Source organism: Lissotriton vulgaris, chromosome 3_2 (genome assembly GCF_964263255.1).
Source record: "Lissotriton vulgaris chromosome 3_2, aLisVul1.2, whole genome shotgun sequence".
In the NCBI taxonomy this organism is placed as follows: Eukaryota; Metazoa; Chordata; class Amphibia; order Caudata; family Salamandridae; genus Lissotriton; species Lissotriton vulgaris.
In genome coordinates, this window is record NC_141690.1 from 12,332,531 (window position 1) to 12,351,308 (window position 18,778).

Here is an 18,778-nt window from a genome sequence, read left to right on the forward strand (position 1 = left end):
TAACCAGACAAAGAAGTGTTGTTAGAAGTGGACTAGGAAAATATAAAAACACACACATATAACACAACAAAAACTACTAAAAACAGCATTTACTGACACATCGTATTAAAGGAAAAGATGCAAGCTAAGCAGGTGGCTATAGAAAGGGGACTAGATCCTTTGCATTAATACACTGTTATGTTACAATATGCTCCAGTAAGCCTAAAGAAATACATCACTACTTTTGACATTGTGAACATACACTTCCAAAGAACTCATGACTTTCAGCTACCAGGTAGGGATTCTGATTGTTTGGTAAGGATATATTGGCTCTAAAACCCCTATGTTAATTGTTACCCAACTCAGTGGTACTCACTTTATTCAACCTCAGAAGAGGAAAAGCTGAGGGGACCGACAGGAATTCGAACCTGTGACCACAAAGATTCATGCATTAGTTTACCACACCCAGCTTATGTCCTTGTTTGGAAAAACAAGTTGACTAAATGGTCTAAGTATTTTTTTGGTCTGAGTAAAATCTTAGGCCCATTCTAACATTTAAGCTTTGGAGACATCTTTCTGACAGTCAAGTAGTACCGGCAAAGAAGTTGTTTGATACACACAAAAATCAGAATCTAACACTCTGAGATAGTGTCTTGTAGCACAACATCACGAATGATCCATTCATGACTTTTTTGTCTGTTGCGAACATCCACCGTAAGAGTTCACAATCCCAAGGAGATGCAAAGCATTCATGTAAAGATTTCTAGGAAAAATCCACTTCCATACTGCTTGCACTTCCAAAGATAGTGGTTCTTCATCTGGGGTTTTCTTGTTTACTTAATTGTACATGGTAGTGGTGTTGTCGTTTTGAATTAGTATTCTATTTGTTGCCAAAGAAGACAAGAAGGCCTTGATGTCTAATGGACTGCTCTGGTCACTGGTTTGATAAATAAATTCCCACTCTGACCATTAACCTTGCATTGTGGGAATCGCCTGTGTTTTATGCACCTTAACAGGAAGGTGGCTGAGACTACCATTTGGAACAGTAGATCTTGATGAAATGGAACTTCCTACCAAAGACTGCTTTGCCAGCACAAGAGGGGTAGAGACTGTCTAACAGCTTGTAAGAGACAAAGCTTGTCTTCATGTATTTGTCTAATCGGCTCCACTGATACTCCTGATACTGGTATATAGGTCATATGCTTATTCAGTCAGGCATTTGGTAAAATAAGTAGGCTCAATTCCATGGAGCTCAAGAGGGCTGAGATTTGTTTTGCTGGTGGACTCTGGATTTCCTGTAGTTGGGGATACTTCTTACCGTTAGTTACAAGTCTCTCCTCTGAAACAAACCTTTCCTTGGCATATATCTATGCTTACATAGCGACTGGAGTGGAGGAGAATTTCAGGAAACTGACCTGAAGCCCCTGGTGCTTAAGGCGTTGTATTGTGAAAATCATTGAAGGTCCTTTCGTAGATTGTCAACTGTGATCTGCAAGATGTCTAAGTAACATTAGAAGAATATTTTTGGCTTCCATGGGTGAACAGCCACCAAAGCCATGCATTTAGAGGAGTTCCAAGGAGCAGATGTGTGACCGATGGAGAGAATATGGTATTGAAAATGCATGTTTTTGAACAACAGGTACCAGAAACGTCCTGTATGTTTGAGGAAATACACATCCAGTAGATTTACTGCACACTCTCACTTTGGGTTGTGGGGCTATCTGATGGAACATTCATTTGTGAAATGGTTCCCTTCTGTTTCTCTTGTTAGCAGTATTTTGCTTGTTTTCATAGTTCTAGAATTGGCCTGTATTCTTTCTGTGGACCCTTTTTCTGGACAAAAACTATCTTGATACACCCCTTTCCCTATGTGAAAGAGGGAAAGGCTCTCTGACTGGTGTTTGAAGGGGATAGATGTTGCTTTGAATAGCAACTCCAGCTGAAATGTGTGTGATTTTCTTGGTGGGCTAGCTGATAGTGGTGGCTAGTCATTTTGCACAATATTCAGCTCCCATTTATCTTTGGTTATTTTCCACCAAATGTAATGCTGCAGTGTGACACTGCCCCCTGCTGGAGTGATACACTGGGACAGGGCTGAGGGGAAGTCATGGTCTTCAGTGCAGGGGGCTTCCCTATAGAAATGTATTCTTTTTTTGATCCTGCAGCTGTGGTACTCCGCCCTAAATGATGCCCCCTTTAAGTAAAGCTGATGGTTTTGTAGAAGAAATATGATTAATGAGTTGTTTTTAAGCTCTGCAAGTGATGTTGGTGGTATCACCAATCTCTTCGTTTGTTGTGAGATTTTAATTATTTTCTTCTCTGGAAGACCTACAGCTTTCAGCATCTTTGTCTCACCTTTCATGCTGTGCCTCTCACCTCTTCTTCATGAGGATCACAGAGTGATATCTTCATGATTTTCAACCGAACGTCATGCCTGAAGGTTGTTAGCCGTAACCACAGGGATCCTCTTGATCCTATTCCAATTTAAAATATCACCAGGCCTGCATAATTAATAGAGGAGCTGATCACCTGATTCCTCAGTGACTATCTTACAGAAGTCTTGTATTTTTTCTTTGGAAAGTTCTTCAGTAAACCTCTGCATGATTTCCAAAGGGACCGGTCATATCGCCCCACAACAGCTGCAACTCTTGAGGGGGCGTGGCTAGCAGCCAATGCAGACGGTCGCAGCCTAACGAGGCTCCCGACCCTCTGCCCATAATCCGCCGAATCATCCTGTTTCGGACCCGGGATCCCCGCGGAAACCGGGTCGATCCCGCAGACGATACCGAGGTCTGTCCCGGTTGGAGTGGCGAACCGCGGGAACACCCGCAAAGGGCACTGCAGAACGGAGATCTCCCGACCCTCGGAGCGCAAGATGGCGGCTGCCTGACCTACGAGTAAGGGACGACGACCGCGGGTCCGCCCGTGGGGTCTTACCGCCCGAGTAAGGAGAGCGGGGCAACATCAGACCACCGAGGGGAGACGGCGGCTGCCCGGTGAACCGGCGAACCCTGAGGGCGGTGTGCGGCTTGTCCGCGAACGCAGCTTCGGCGAGGCTCCGCCCCCTCGGCGAGGCAGGAAATCCAGTCCCCGGCTTCGCGGCCCATGACTCCGGTGAGTGCTGCCTGATCCCTGGCCCTGGCGGAGTGCCTAGAAAAGACCGCTCCGCGACGGGACTGATCCTCCGGGGACGCTCCGGAGTCTCTGAACGGGGAGCCAGCCCCAGTGCAGCCGAACCCTGCCCGGGAGGCCTGCTATGCAACCGGGTCTCGGGGCCGAGGATTAGGATCCCTGCCCACATCTGTACTGTGGCGCTAGCTTTGGCGGAGGGCCCGGGAGGGGCTCGGATCTACCACCGCATCATCGTGTTAGACCCAGGAGTCACTGGGGCAGAGAACTTCGGTGCGCTGGGGACTGCATCCTCTCCCTTGGGGGAGACTGCTTGGGGCCGCCTGAGCCCTGACCTCGAGCTGTGTGAGTTGCGGGCGCCCCTGCTTTGAGAGCTGAGTGAGACCGGCGGAGACCCCCTGAGACTGCTGCGACCCGGCCTCGTGCTCTGGGCGAGACACACCTGGGGATACCGGCACGCCGGCCCTGAGAGCTGGGACAGACCACCTGAGACCACTTGCCCCACCCCGGTGCTCTGGAGGAGCGCACCCCGCCTGCGAGACATTGTAAGTTTGGGGAACTGGTCGAGGCTTGAATACTCCTTTTATCCGGGGGAAGGCGGCTCCGACCCACCACTGCTGCATGGTGCGGACACCCCGAAGAGGAGCTGAGTGTGGTGAGGAGACCGGAGCTTGCCGCGTGGACCCTGAAGCGGACCCCTAGCTCTAGAGGCGGTAGAGGCGCACAGTGTGATCCCGAGGTGATATTCCCACGACTGGTGCCGACCTGATCCCCACGGATCTCCCCTGAGGAAGCATTACACCGCTGGACGTCGAGCCAGTAGCGGAGACGCCGAGGGGCCGCCGGCCTGCCTGTTGCCGGGGTCATCGTCTCTGCCCGACGGCTTTGGAGGCCCGAGCCCGCTCTGAGGGTGAAAGATGGGGAAGCCTAAAGGACCCAAGGGAGAGGGAGGTCCATCCACGGAAACGCCGGACGACTCCTCACGTCCTCCCACGGAGCTCCAGCAGATTCAAGACCGGATACTGGACGCCATTGCGGCCACAAAGGAGGCACTACACCAGGATATTGGTCAGGTGGCGACGGGGTTGGGGCTTCTGCGTGCGGACCATGCGAAGCTGGCGGACAGGGTCAAGGAAACAGAAGACGCCCTAAAAGATGTTGTACCGGCTCAAAAGTCGATGGAGGGACGGCTCACGGACGCGATGGAGCGGATACAAACCCTAGAGAGGAGAGCAGAGGATGCAGAAAACCGCAGTCGGCGGAATAATGTGCGTCTGGTGGGCCTTCCGGAAAAAAAAGAGGGCACGGACATGGTGGGTTACCTGACCGACTGGCTAAAAACTGTGGTTGCCCTGGAGGGCCTATCTCCCTTCTTCACCTTGGAGCGGGCGCACCGCGTGCCTTCCCGACCCCCGCCTGAGGGCCTGCCGCCCCGCCCAGTGGTCATCAAACTGCTCCACTACAAGGACAGGGATTGGCTCCTACAGCGGGCCAGGGACGCAGGCCCATTTCAAATAGATAACAGCAGGGTCACATTATTCCCGGACTACACGTTCGAAACCCAGAGACAGCGTGCATCCTTCCTCTCCATCAAAAAGGAATTGCGTACAGAGGGGCTGCAGTACTCCCTGCTGTTCCCGGCCAAACTCTGTGTGATTGTAGATGAGAGGGCGTTGTTTTTTTAAACATCTGCAGAGGCATGGACTTGGTGGGATACCTACAAAGCGGGAACGGACGGGGCCCGGTTCCGGGCGGAGGAGGAGCGCCAGGGCCACTCAATCAGACGATCACGCAGGCTTCGTAACCGCGGCAGGGGCCCCAGAAGACCGACGACCTCGCAAACGGAGGAAGAACGGAAGGCGGCACTACTAGCGGTGAAAGAGGTGTCGGGACCGGCACCGGCCCTCTCGACAAGGGACTCTGCCTCGGAGGCCCTGGCTACGGGCTCGGACACTGACTTGTCGGGATTGGATGGCGCCAGGGGCCCGAAGGTCACGCCGCAAACTTCGGGAGAGATCATCGGAATCTGACAGCTGCCTACGATTGCGGAGAGGTATGACTCTGAAGGCGACGCCTCCACGAACACTGGGACAGACCACTGTGAGACTTTTCTTTTATGAGTCACATTGGGTACTATAGGGCGGGGGGGCGTGGGGACGGGATTGGAAAGGGTCAGTAGCCAGTTCACGTACAACAGGGCCCATAAGGCCTCCGTGGTGTTTACTACGGACTACAAAGTTTAGTGGGCGCGGTTGCTCACAGGTTTGGATGGGAGCGACTACTTTGCAGTTGGGTCCTATTCTGGGGGTGGGGGGGCCTGGAGAAGTTGGGGAGACTCGAGGTGGGGTTTGGGGTGGGGGGAAGAGGGGGGCGTTGGGGATGGGAAGGGGCGGGATGGTGTCTGGTGTCCGGATGCGAACTGATATTGGACTGCAGCGATTAAGTTGGGACAATGGCTAGTATGGGTTTGCTGAAATGTGTGTCCTGGAATGTGCGGGGACTGAACTCAATGACGAGAAGGCACAAGATACATTCCCACCTTGTTCGTAGAGGGGTACACATAGCCTTTTTGCAAGAGACCCATTTAACTAAAAAGGAGGGGGTTGCTTTGCAGAGGAGGTGGAGGGGTCACCTGTTTCACACCACATACTCGGCGTTTGCTAGGGGGACACTAATTTGGATCAGGGCGGGGGTTCCCTTCCAGGTCACTAGGCACACTGTAGACCCTGACGGGAGATTTGTGGCGGTTGAGGTGTTACTCAGGGGTCGCCAGATTGTTCTATGTAGCGCCTATGCGCCGAACGTAGAGCAGGCTTCATACTTCACCAGGCTATCCAGGCTGTTGGCCTCTTATTTAACTGGGCCGGTGCTGATGGGGGGGGACTTCAACTCTATAGAGGATACCACCTTGGACAGATCGCACCCACCTCTGCAGGCATCTCCAGTACACAGACTAGCGAGGCACAGATCTACTTGGCAGGGGCGGTGGGACTTGACGGACGCATGGCGCGCACAGCACCCAGCTGAGAGGGATTACTCCTTCTACTCGGGCATACACGACCTTCATGTCTGCATAGACGCTTTCCTGTGCTCTCACTCGGTAATTCCGTCGGTTGCTCGGACGGAGTACCTGGCACGAACGATATCAGACCACAACCCCTTGCTCCTCACGCTTGCCTGGATGAACGAAGTCTCACCGATCCCGACGTGGCGGCTTCACCCAGACACGCTAGATGACCCACCGTTCAGAGGAGCGTTGGAAGAAAGGATCTCCCAGTACTTTGCGGAGAATGAGGGAACTGCCTCCTCCAGGGCCGTGGAATGGGACGCGCTAAAGGTAGTGGTGAGGGGGCACTGTATAGGGAAATTTGCGGGTGCGCGGCGGACACTTCTGGATGACCTGGACAGGGCTGAGCGAACCCTGCGAGTGGTAGAGAAACAAAGACCCAACCGCCCCGACTTGCAGGAAAGGGTATGTGCCGCGCGAGAGGCAGTGGCTGTAGAAGTGGAGCGCCTCCGTAGTTTCGATTATAAAACATACTTAACTAAGGCACTTGCTGAAGGAGACAAGACTGGGACACTCCTGGCCTGGTTGGCTAACCACAGCAGAGGCGCTGTCCCGATACTGTCAATGGCGAATGCGGATGGCACTTCATCCAACTCCCAGCCGGACATATTGCGTTGTTTCAGAGGGTATTACGAACGGCTGTATGGGAGAGACCCGGTGGATCGAGCCGAAATGGCAGACGCCTTGCTATCGGAGATCCAATTGCCACACCTCGAGCAAGAACAGGCAGAAGCCCTCGGGGGCCCGATTGAATTAGGGGAAATTAGAGGGGCCATAAAGAGAATGGCGCGCAATAAAACGCCGGGTGTGGATGGACTACCAGTGGAATTCTATAGTAAATATATTGATATCCTAGCACCACGACTCCAACTCGTATACCACGAGGCGAAAGAGAAAGGGGAGTTGCCCCGCTCGATGCGCGAGGCGATCATGATTCCCCTATTAAAACCACGTAGGGACGGCACTGATCCGGCGTCGTACCGACCTCTGTCGATGCTGACGACAGATTATAAAATACTGAGTACTATACTGGCCGCCAGATTAATAGCCCACATGCAGGACCTGATTCACAAGGACCAGTCGGGCTTCATACCCACCAGAAACACGTCACACAATATCCGCAGGTTGCTGAGGCTCTTGGCGGATCCCCCACCGCTCGCCAGAGCCCCTATGGTCATGGCGATCGACATAGAGAAGGCCTTTGACAGCCTGGATTGGTGCTACCTGTACAGGGTGATGCACTGTTTTGGCATAGGTGAGGGCTATATGCGATGGACGAAAGTGCTCTATGCGTCGGTTGGAGCCAGGGTACGAATAGGTGCGCTGATATCGGATCCCTATACAGTGCATAAGGGTACTAGGCAGGGGTGTGCGCTCTCCCCCTTGTTATTTGCCCTCGCGATGGAACCGTTAGCGGCACTGGCCAGGAGAGGAGACTATTACCAGGGGCTGGGAGTGGGCGGGATCCACCACTACATATCATTGTACGCGGACGACCTCCTGCCTTTCTTGGACAACGCAGAGGAAGCGGTGGAGGGGGCGGAGCGCCTTTTGGCGCGATTCGGGGAGATCTCGGGCCTGAGAGTGAACTAGGCAAAGACGTGCCTCTTCCCACTCCGGAGAGCGGAGCGATGTCCCAGGGCCCGCCCCAGGCTCCGCTGGGAACCGGACTGCCTCCCTTATTTGGGGGTACATATCTACCATGAGTCCGCAGACCTGCTGGAAGGCAACATCGGCCGCTGTATCCGTACATTACAAGGTAACATGACCTTTTGGGCCACTCTTCCGCTGTCCATGACAGGCCGGGTATCTCTGCTTAAAATGATAGCCCTGCCACGATTGTTATACTTCTTTAGGACTCTCCCAGTGTGGATACCGGGAAGCGTCTTTCGACGCCTGAAGTCCCAGGTGGTGTCCTTTCTATGGGGTACTGGCAGGCGGAGGATAGCTCTAGCGACCCTGACCCGCCCAAAGAACGAGGGCGGACTCGCGGTCCCGGACTTTGAACTCTATTATTTAGCTGCCCAGCTGCAGTTTTTCACACAAGAAGTGGCAAGGGTATACCGGGGCCCGGAACAGGAGAGGGACACTGGCACCCCCCGCCACGTATTGGCGTATATTACCTTGCAGCAGAAACTCACGCTCGGGGGTTTGTCCCAGGAAGAACGGATGCTGAGGCTCTGCTGGAATCGCATGCAGAAGCGGGCGGGTCCCGGTCATCCATATGCACCTGAAATCCCACTGGGTATGCTGACAGCATTTCCACATGGCGGCGACTGGTCGAACCTCCAAGGTTGGGAGGAGGCTGGCCTGCAGATGGTGGGAGACCTATACATTGATGGGGTGCTCGTGCCATACCAGACCTTGCAGGAGCAATATGACCTCCCGAGGGGTGACTACCTTTTGCATGCGGCCGTGGTACGCGTGATCCAGGCGCACTGGGGGGAAGGGCTGCTCGAACCCCCAACATCGCCAGCATGCCAATACACGATGATGGCTGCAGGGACGATCAAGGCAGTCACATGTCTGCACTCTAGACTACTCGAGGCTAATTTGCAGCCCCTGACGCGTCTAAAAACCCAATGGGAGACAGACCTGCAGAGAGAAATCCCGGACACGACGTGGGCTCAATTGGTTCAGAGGGCCAGGAAAAGCACCAGAAACGCCCGCTTCCAATTATTACACCTATACATACTCCATAGGGCCTACCTAACCCCGCATAAAATATCACAATACTTTGGCGCGGTGGACGCAGCGTGCCCCAGATGTGCGCTTTTAGGCGCGGACTTACTGCACATGCTAAGTGGCTGTCCACACCTGCAAGACTTCTGGAGGGAAGTGGGCGACACCTTGAAAGAAGTCACGGACAGAGATCTGCAATATGACAGTGCGACTACACTCTTACATTGGTTCCCACACACACGCAAAAATAAACTGACGAGCAAATTCATAGACATGGGCCTACTTATTGCGAAGAGGGAACTCACCAGGGGATGGAAGTCAAAGTCGGCGCCGACACACCGGAAATGGCTAACCGAATTTCAGAAGTGGGCGGCGGCAGAGAGCACAATCAGATACCAACTAGCACGACGGGGGTCAGACGAGAGAGCTCAGGAAACGGCACTGGCATGGGAAATCCTAGTCCAAGCACTCAGGGACAGTGCAGTGGAGAGCGAGGAGGAAGGGGAAACAGTAGACCCTGGGGTCCAGGGCGAGGCGGCGCCGATCCTTGCGCCTACCATGGACACACACACTCAATGATTTACTCCATCTTCCGTAGCTTACCCACATACTTTAGTACACTACTACCGGACACAGGCACTGGACACCACAGAACACCGGAGGGGAGGGGGGAGGGAAGAGCGAAGGGGGTGGGAGGTATAGCACCCCAATGATACCGAGACTAGAAGTACACACCGACCGGATGCTGGAGGGGGGGACCTGTTGGGGGGGAAAAAAAAGTTAAAAGCAGATGGCGGTTGACCACTGGAAATGCCTACACTGAGTAGTGAAGAGAATGCACTGATTACGATGAACGCCACCCGGCCTCAGGGATGCGGGTTATAAGGCTGTGTACATACTACTTAGAAGTAATGTGAGAAACTGGGGTCCTGCGCAAACATACTTGCAAATATGTTGTAATGATTGTATTGGAATCTGCAATAAAACTTGTTTTACAAAAAAAAAAAACAGCTGCAACTCTTGACGTTTTCATGGCTTTTATAGCTGCACCATATATTTTCCTTCCCATTGCAACCATTTGCTTTCTGGGTCTGAGGTCTGCATGTCAATTTCATACAGCTAATAATAATATGCCAGATACTAGCTTTTGGTCAGAACAAGGGATGGAAGGATCATTTGTATTTTAAGGCTGCCTCAGGGATAAATAATTGTGGTTTCTGGGGTGAGGAATTTTCCAGCTGATGATTCAGTGAACCCTCTTCAGACAGAAAAGAGCTGTTGCTTGCCCTCTTTTATCATCATCATGTTTACATCATGATTGACAATGAAGGCTATGGTGTTCAAAAGGAACATTAAACATCAGGGAATATTGTTATGTAATCCACAGGAGATACTCTAAAAGTTAACCAGGCAGTGCTGTTGGCATACATGGGTTAGAATCAGTGAGCCGATTCACAAAATCCTAAACTTACTGCCATTTTGGTATTCACAGAAGGTACTTACTCATTTTGGTATTCTCAGAAGGCACTTACTCATTTTGGTATTCTCAGAAGGCACTTACTCATTTTAAGTAAGTGCCTTCTGTGAATACCAAAATGAGTAAGTGCCTTCTATGAATACCAAAACGAGTTAATGCTAGTAAGTTTATGATTTTGTCTTAAGTTAGTTCTGTGAATCGGGCTCAGTGTCTGTATTTTGACCCCTGTGAGCTCTCTTCTTGGAGAGAAAAGAGTTGGTGTTCTCCTTTTAGAACAATGAGGCCTGGACACTTGAGGAATACTTCAAGCATCAGGTTGCGCCACTCACTGTATGGAGGATCTGGTTGTGGAAGTGAATGAATAGGGATAACCACAAAACACCAGTTTGTGTAGAGGGAGCAACATTTGGCAGAGAAGTTATCCTATGTGCAGATGCCACAGACCTTTGCCTCGGGATGCCTTTGTACAGCAATAGCATCTGCATATAGTCATCTGAAAGTATGATGATCACTGGAGGAGAAGGCTATTCAGGAGAAGCCATTTGAGTTGCAGAATACAAAGGGATACTTCTTTGCACTGAGGTTTTACAAATCAATGTTGAAGTGATGAGCGGCGGCCTTGAGAAACAACGATCAATAAATGACGTAGTATGAAGCAATGTCGCCTGGATGGACACTTGAGTGAGCTTTGCCATCAAATAGCACTTTCGCTTTGCCATTGTGTCTAACAAAGCACCGGTTCTTGACAGAGAGCATGTCTAGACCATGCAGGTTTTTGAGGGCAAAGCATCCAACGGAGAATGAGAGTGCTGTGAATGTCAGGCATGTCAATATAGCTCCTCGCTTCCGAGCAGAGTGGTCGCTCCCCTGCTGCTGCGTCCTCGTTGCAGAAGGCATACCACAAGATTTGCAGTACTTTTTAACATTTATATTCTGCTTTACGTTCTGATTGCCGCTGCGCGCTGTGTGTAACGATTTAGCCCATTTGCATAGTTAATTAGCTGTCTACTACAATTGTTGCATTGCCAGCGTGACTCTAGCTGCAGATTTAATCCCTGATTAGTTGCGTGTGCTCAAAATCGCCGCTTTGCCTATTGTCTTTGTCAATTGACAGCATTTCTCAGCATTTGTGTTTTCCCCCCAAGCGCTCTCTCCGTCCTGACCCCTCCGCCTCCATTTTGTTATTGTTGACCTCCTCCTCAGCCCGACCCGCCTCCCAGCTGAACCGCCCTCCCACAGTAAACAAACAGCGCTCCATTGCCTGAAAGCGCCGTGACTCGCTCCTCGCTTCCGAGCAGAGTGGTCGCTCCCCTGCTGCTGCGTCCTCGTTGCAGAAGGCATACCACAAGATTTGCAGTACTTTTTAACATTTATATTCTGCTTTACGTTCTGATTGCCGCTGCGCGCTGTGTGTAACGATTTAGCCCATTTGCATAGTTAATTAGCTGTCTACTACAATTGTTGCATTGCCAGCGTGACTCTAGCTGCAGATTTAATCCCTGATTAGTTGCGTGTGCTCAAAATCGCCGCTTTGCCTATTGTCTTTGTCAATTGACAGCATTTCTCAGCATTTGTGTTTTCCCCCCAAGCGCTCTCTCCGTCCTGACCCCTCCGCCTCCATTTTGTTATTGTTGACCTCCTCCTCAGCCCGACCCGCCTCCCAGCTGAACCGCCCTCGCCCCTCCCCCTCCTCTGTCCATTAATGTCAGATGGTCCCACGCGCAGCGTCCACGCGCTTCGGTCACGCCGAAGGTGCGCCAAAGGTAAGCCCGTCTACGCCCGTCCGCGCCTGGACCGCGCCCAGCGCCAGTCCCCCTGCCCCTCGCGCTGCCCAGCCCCCCCGCACTACCTACGATGCCGCCACCCTCCTAGCCCTTAACCCCGGTCGCGCCCCCAACTGCGTCCAAGCCGCTCCTGGACGCACCCATGGACCGTTCTCCTGCTTCTCCTGCAAATTTAGCGGCACCGACAACATCTCCGCTACGACCACACCACAGATTCCCGACCCCAACCACCTACAATGCATCCTTCTCAACACCCGCTCAGTCCACAGGCACGCCATTGACCTTTGGAACCTACTAGACACCATCTCTCCTGACGTCGCCTTCCTAAAGGAAACATGGATGAACGCTTCCTCCGCCCCTGACATCGCCATCGCTATCCCTGATGACTATAAGATCACACGCAAGGACCGCACCGACCATACAGGAGAAATCCATCCGCATCTCTACCAGCTCCGACGCCAACCTCGCTAACTCCGAACACCTTCACTTCCAGATCCACATCGACCCCAAGACAACTCTTAGAGGCACCCTCCTCTACAGACCACCAGGACCCCGCGCAAAATTCAGTGAAGACATCACGGACTTCATCACCCCACACGCGCTCCCCTCCAAAGACTACATCCTTCTGGGAGACCTCAACTTCCACCTTGAAAAGATCAACGACCGCAACACCGCCACCCTCTTAGACAACCTCGTCAACCTCTTACTTAAACAACTGGTCACTTCCCCCACCCACATCGCAGGTCACACACTCGACCCCATCTTCACCTCCAGCAACCATGTCTCCTTCAGCCACACTACGGATCTCCTCTGGACTGACCACAGCTGCGTTCACTTCACCTACAACAAGCCGAAACCCATCATCCACCTCCAACCAACTCTACAAAGAAACTGGAACAAAATCACCACGGATCAGATCTCCACATCGCTCCTTCGAACCTCCCCAGTCCTCTCTTCTAACGCCAACGAAGCCGCCTCCAACCTCACCCTTTGGTTATCCAACACCGCCGACACCTTAGCACCACTGAAAAAACGTCAACACAAACTTGGCAACAAGAAGGCCTCATGGTTCAACGATGATCTCAAGAAGTCCAAGAAACTGTGCCGCTCCCTTGAAAAGGCCTGGAAAAAAGACCCATCCACCAGCAACAAGGACGCCTTCAAAAGCGCCACCCGTACTCACCACCAACTGATCCGAAAAGCCAAGAAAACAGCATTCAAGGATCGACTTGACAACAACGCCCACAACAGCAAGGAACTTTTCAACATCGTCAAGGAATTTTCCAACCCCTCGACCAACTCCAACGACATCACCCCCTCTCAAACCCTCTGCGACTCCCTAGCCTCTTTTTTCCACAACAAGATTGCTGACATCCACAACAGCTTTGACAACCAACCCGGAAGCCAACCCACCCTACCATCTGCTGACCATCTTCCCCCCGTGAACACCCTTAACGCCTGGAACCCAATCTCCACTGAGGACACCATCCGCCTGATGAATTCCATCCACTCTGGATCCCCCACAGACCCATGCCCTCACCACATCTTCAACAAAGCAGACTCCGTCATAGCTCCGCACCTTCCCAGAAGACTGGAAACACGCTGAACTCACCGCCCTTCTGAAAAAACCAACAGCAGACCCCACCGAACTCAAAAACTACCGCCCCATCTCGCTTCTTCCATTCCCGGCCAAAGTCATCGAGAAAGCCGTCAACAACCAGCTCGCCGCCTTCCTCGAAGCCAACAAATCACTCGACCCCTCACAATCTGGCTTCCGAGCCAAACACAGCACTGAGACCGCCCTCATCGCAGCAACAGACGACATTCGAACTCTACTGGACAATGGAGACACAGTCGCCCTCATCCTCCTCGACCTCTCTGCAGCCTTCGACACAGTCTGCCACAGCACCCTTTTACAACGCCTCAGAAACATCGGAATCCAAGGAAAAGCACTGGAATGGATCACCTCGTTCCTCACCGGAAGAACCCAGAGAGTCCGCCTCCCACCATTCAAGTCCGAGGCCTCTGAAATCATCTGCGGCGTACCTCAAGGATCCTCACTCAGTCCCACCCTCTTCAACGTATACATGAGCCCCCTCGCGGCCATCGCCCGCCAACACAACCTCAACATCATCTCTTACGCGGATGACACTCAACTGATCCTTTCTCTCACCAAGGACCCCAGCACCGCCAAAACTAACCTACACGAAGGAATGAAAGAAGTCGCCGAATGGAACAAAGCCGTCTGAAACTGAACTCAGACAAAACAGAAGTCCTCATCTTAGGTACATCCCCCTCTGCATGGGACGACTCCTGGTGGCCGGAAGCCCTCGGAAAAGCACCCATCCCGACAGACCACGCACGGAACCTTGGCGTCATCCTGGATTCTTCACTCTCAATGAACAGACAAGTCAGCGCCGTATCCTCTTCCTGCTTTAACATTCTTCGCATGCTCAGAAAAACATTTCGCTGGATCCCCTCCGAAACAAGGAAAACAGTCACCCACGCTCTGGTCACGAGCCGACTGGACTACGGAAACACCCTCTACGCAGGTACCACCGCTAAACTCCAGAAGAAACTACAACGAATCCAAAACGCCTCAGCCAGGCTCATATTAGACATCCCACGCAACACACATCTCTGGTCACCTTAAAGACCTCCACTGGCTACCCGTCAATAAGAGGATCACTTTCCGACTGCTTACCCACGCACACAAATCACTCTACGACATCGGACCAGATTGCCTCAACTCTCGACTGTCCTTCTACACCCCCTCCCGCCAACTTCGCTCTTCCAGCCAAGCCTTCGCCACTGTACCTCGCATCAACAAGACCACCATGGGAGGCAGATCCTTTTCATACCTGGCTGCCAAAACATGGAACTCACTCCCCGCTTACCTTCGCCTCACCCAGAATCACCTAGCGTTCAGAAAGCAGCTTAAAACGTGGATATTTGACAAATAATCCTCCTCCCCTTCCTAAGCGCCTTGAAACCCTCTGGGTATGTAGTGCGCTATACAAATTTTATGACTTGACTTGACTTGACTATTTCTCGTGCCTCCCCTCTCCTCTCTGTGAGAGAGACTAGGAGTAGAAAGCTGGGTAGCAATAGAAAAAGTCCATCGGGTAGCAGTGGAGGAAGCCCATTGGGTAGCAATAGAGGAAGTTCATTGGCCAGCATCTCTATTTCACTCCTATACTCCTAGTTCCACTCCAATGTCAAGTAATAGAACTGGGCAACACAGGGGCATATCTGCTCATGCATATATGTCCTCACATGGCATGACACACTCCTGTGTGCCATGCCAAAGTCACTGCATCTAATATATGTAAGTCATCCATACAGCTGGCCTTTAAGCCCCAAGGCAGGGTGCATTATATTTTTATGTGAGGACATATATGCATGAGCAGATATGCCCTGTGTTGCCCAGTTCTATTACTTGGCATTACAAGTGAGAAAGTCATCTTAAGGTATGTACTGGGCACTGGTCAAAACGAGTTCCCCAGATACATAATGGCTTCTCTGAAACATATGGTGTTTGGTATCAAACACTTCATATTAATAGACCCACACTGTTACAGTGATGGATTTAGTCATACATTCACCCAGAGGGTACCTTAGAGGTACACCCTGAAACCTACCAGCCCTCTAGTGTCCTGGCTGACTGGTACAGTCCAGCCTGCCACAACAGATGAGTTTCTAACCCCCCAGAGTGAGAATCCACGCTCAAGAGGTCAGGAACAATGGCCGCTCTGGAAGGAGGAGTTTTACACCTACTCCAAGAAGGCTGATATATAAGAACTCCAAGGCGAGGGGCTTCAAACAGCTAACCGCCTTTAGTATGTCAATCTGTCTCCCTCCCCGACCCCCAGACCAGGGCCTATTTGGCACCAGGTCAGCGGGAAAATTAGTAGTCAGAGAGGCATGTCCACCCTCAGGCTAATTCTATCCCTGTGGTGGGCTACCTGATGTGGATACAAAATGTAATAGTCTGCCATCTTGGTGATGGTAGAACTAAAAACTCTGGGACAGGCTTATGCCCACTTCCTACAGGAAGTGGTCATGTAGGGGGCATAATGACCCCTGGGGTAAGGAGCCCAATGACTGGGGGGGCGGAGCTTGCTGGCAGCCGCGATGGCCGCCTAATCCCACAGCTCCGTCACACCACACAAACTATCCTACATAATCCTGCACCTGAGCAACACTGAGGCGATCCCGGACCTTCCCCCGACCCTCTAACTGACTGAGGACGAGGGAGGCGAGTCTTGCTGAGACGGAACAGCACAAAGGCTGGTGGCGACGCTGCGGCCGGAAACGGACTGGCGGGCCCAGAATCCCCGGCCTCAAGTGGCAGAGCTGCCCGGGGTGCGTCACGCGACGTGCGGACGAAGAGGGTGACGGCGAGCCGCCCTGCCCGGGAGGACTTCAGAGCACCCTCGGGACCCACGGCGCTGCCGATACGGTGGCAGAGCGGGGCAATACCAGCGGAGACACCTGGCAAAATACGAGCGATCTCCTGCTCCTGGCAGCCACTGCGAGAGGAACAAGAGTACAAAAGAAAGGAGAGGGCTTAAACCTGGGCCTGCCGCGCAGCTCCTGATCGGATCCTCGAAGCCTGTGAGCATAGTGGAGAGGTAGGCTGCAGTCATCACGAGCCATAGCGGGGTGAAGCGGGCATCTCCCCCTCTCCCCTCAGCAGTGCTGCATAGAGCCTCATAGTTTAACACTGGTCCTGGAATAGGAGGCTTGTGGTGGTGCTGCAACGAGACGGAGGCGCTGATGCGTTGGGCATAAGAAGGGCAGACGACCGAGGGCCCAGTAGCTTGTGAGAGCATCTATCTCCCCAGTAGGCGGCATAAATACCGACCAATACGCTGCGAGGACCGACGAGTGACGGCGGCTGCGCTCGCTAGGGAGGGTTGTGCTGTGTTGGATGGGGACAACAGCAGTGACCCTGGCCCCCGAGCTGCGCAAAGTCAATAGCATACCTAACTCCTTGGTCGCTGGGACCGCACAAGAGGCGCAGAACACCCTAGTGCCATAGGACTGGTACATCTCGACCAAATTGCATAATTTAACAGAGGTGTATAGGAGAGCGGTGGCAGACTATATTACAAGGCGAAAACGGCTACACGGAGACCCCAGAGCTCTGCCCCAAGAGCAAGCTGACATGATGGGAAGGGGTGACAAAACGCAGAGTAAACTGCCCTTCTCGCAACGACGAACGCAGCAGCAAGGAGCACCTGCAGTGGACAGTGTGGCGACCCAGCCGGAAGAAGAACAGGCAGCGGGCTCAGACATCAAATCTCTACTACTGTCCATGGAGAAAGGGCTGCAGACAAGTATATCCTCGCTGGGCACCAAGATAGACGCTTTGATTTATAGGATGGACCGCATGGCAGAACGATTGGATGAACACGCAGAGAGACTCGACATGACGGAGCGCGGGGTAACCGAAGTGGAGGAGGCCCAGACGGAAATTGATGTAGGACACAAAAAACTAGAGAAGATTATGCAAACCCTACAAGACAAGACGGAGTGCTTGGAGGCCCGCTCCTGGCGCTGTAAACTCCGCATTACGGGATTGCCGGAATCCACCTCCACAGGCCTCATGGTAACGTTGTGGAAAGACTCCTTACTACATTGCTGGGAGAGGGGGTGTTCTCGTCGATGTTTGTGGTGGAACAGGCTCATCGCACGCTGGGACCGCGCCCGTGCCCGGGTAATCCCCCATGACCTATCATCGCGAAACTACTAAATTACCGCGACAGGGACACTGCGCTCAGACTGGCGAGAACAAAGAAGTCGCTGCAATATGAGGGATCGGCGATTTCCTTATACCCAGACTTTACAGCCAAGGTACAGGAGGCACGCAAGCACTTTATACCCTGCAAGAGGCAGCTCCGAGAACTTGGCCTGGACTATGCAATGCTTTATCCGGCTAAACTGAGGGTTAATCGGCATATCTTCACAGATGTGAGGGCTCTGCAACAGGCGCTCAGGGGCTGGGCGAGGGACCAGTCCCGAGGCGCTCGCAGCTCCGATGAAGACGCCGAGGAGAGCAGCAGACTCAACGAACAGGAGTGAGGGTGATATTCTAACAGTACGTTAGGACTGGTCCATGGCGACAGTTCTCCCGCATAAGTCTTGGTCACTCTATCTGCGCACACGCCTCCCCACCTATACTTAATTACCTCTACTGCAGGTCTCTCTGGGTGGCACATTCCCCCGATGTGGACGCGGGACCTGTGCCTTGGGGCTGTGGTTTAACGGCTGCCTCTCGGCTGATTCAAGTGGAATGGGGGTGGGGCGTGGGACAAGACAACCGAAACTTTTGCTGCATGTGGTTATTGATACGTGCTGTATATCGTTGCGTGACAAACCCAAAGGAGGCTGGAGCTTTGGAACAGGATGAGGGGAGAAGGGGGAGGCCGAGTAGTGAATCAGGATTGACAGTTCATTATATAACTTTAAGGCTCACTTGGTTCTAGATGCAAGGTGTGGCAATAGCGGGGGCACAGCCTTATCAGAACTATGAGACAAGTCGGAGTGATGCCCCAGCACACATTGCACCACGGGGGGTTCTTTTTGTTTCAGTTGGGAAGTGGGAAGCTGGTGAGGGGGGTGGGGAGAGGATCTGCAAGGTCAGGTTGAGGGAGG

The 18,778-nt window shown here is 52.6% G+C and overlaps 1 protein-coding gene across 1 annotated transcript in view; it reads right to left on the reverse strand.

Moving 5' to 3' along the window:
* WDR19 (WD repeat domain 19) overlaps positions 1-18,778 on the reverse strand; it is a 637,672-nt gene that overhangs the window by 215,186 nt on the left and 403,708 nt on the right. The window lies entirely within an intron of this gene.